Source organism: Galeopterus variegatus, unplaced genomic scaffold (genome assembly GCF_000696425.1).
Source record: "Galeopterus variegatus unplaced genomic scaffold, G_variegatus-3.0.2 Scaffold6419, whole genome shotgun sequence".
NCBI classification, from domain to species: domain Eukaryota; kingdom Metazoa; phylum Chordata; class Mammalia; order Dermoptera; family Cynocephalidae; genus Galeopterus; species Galeopterus variegatus.
Window position 1 is genome coordinate 132,293 of NW_007732530.1, and position 1,723 is coordinate 134,015.

Here is a 1,723-nt window from a genome sequence, read left to right on the forward strand (position 1 = left end):
TCCCCAGATAATTAAAATTTCAATCAAGCTATGGAGAGGGGTGATATAGCAAATTAAGTTTGCAGTATTAAAAGACAAATTAAGAGATAAGAAAGATATAAACGTTTTGAAAGAATGTTGGTAGAGAATTATTTATAAAATTTCAAAATATTATATAATTGTAATATATAAAATAGTGCATTATTAGTGGAAAACTGAACACACAGAACAATATAGTTCAAGAGATAGACCCTAGCAATTATCACTTCACTTTTACTTTTTAAAGTTCTGAGACCTATTGTAAAATTAATATTCATCAATAGTTTATTAGCAAATTGAGAAATTTGGGGGAAAGCATGAAGCTATAGTTTCCATTTGAACCATGTACTATAATAATAAATCTACATTGAGTAAGTAGTTAATTGAAATAAACCAACACTATTGTAAACAAAAGAAAATATGGGTAAGCACTTAGGGATTTTGTGGGGTTTTTTGGGGGAGGTTAGGTGTATTTTTTCTTTTTTCTTTTTAGTGTGTATATATATATATATATACATATTTTTTGGTAATTAATATTCATGTGATACAGAGCTGATTGTCACCCCTTGTACTCAAGATGTGAAAGCCAGATACCTACTGGCAGCATGCCCATTACCACAAATTACATTTATACCCCATATCCCCCACTCAGTTATCTCCAACCTCTCTTCCCCTCCCCTTTCTCCCCCATTTCACTTTGTATCACATGGTATGTTCTCTGCCTCTGTAAGTCCAACACACCACTGTGGTCGTTCTTTCCTTCCCTCTTTCTCTTTTAGCTCCCACATATGAGTGAGTACATGAGGTATTTATCCCTCTGTGCTCTCCTTATTTCACTGAACATAAGTTTCTCCAGACTCATCCATGCTGTTGCAAATGGGAGAATTTCATTCTCTTTTATGGCAGAGCAGTATTGCATGGTGTATATATACCACAGTTTTCTTATCCAATCATCCACCAGTGAACATTCATGTTGGTTCCATGTCTTAGCTATTAGAAACAGAGCTGCAATGAACATGGGATGGCAGGTATCCCTTAGAAATGATGATTTCCATTTCTCTCGGTATATACCCAGAAGTGGGATTGCTGGATCATATGGAAGATCTATCTGTAGTTGTTTGAGAAACCTCCATACTGGTTTCCTTTTTTATCCAGGGAGACTTACAGAGAATTAGGTATTCTGGCAAAACTGGGGATACATTACCAAAATTCCTAGTTACGTGTGGTGTTAAGTTTATGGGAACTTGATATATATATATATTTTTTTCCTTTTTGTCTTTTTTACTGACCGGTAACGGGATCGCAACTCTCGGTGTCGTGCCCACACCACGCTCAGCCAGTGAGTGGGAACCGGTCTCCCCATGGGATCCGAACCCTCGGTGGGAGTGCCGCCGCGCTCCCAAGTGGCGCACTCTCCAGTGCACCACCGGGCCGGCCCCTAACTCTGATTTCTAATGGCAACTAGTACATACTCATTTTATAGTTCAACAGAAGACCATAATTTATTTATTTATTTATTTGTATTGGTTGTGGATATTCATTGGTATTTTGACAGGGATTGCATTGAATCTGTAGATCTCTTTGGGTAGTATAGACATTTTCACAATGTTAATTCTTCCAATCCAAGAACAGGGACTATATTTCCTTCTTTTTGCATCTTCCTTAATTTCTTTCAGAAGTAGTTTGTAGTTCTCATTGTAGAGAT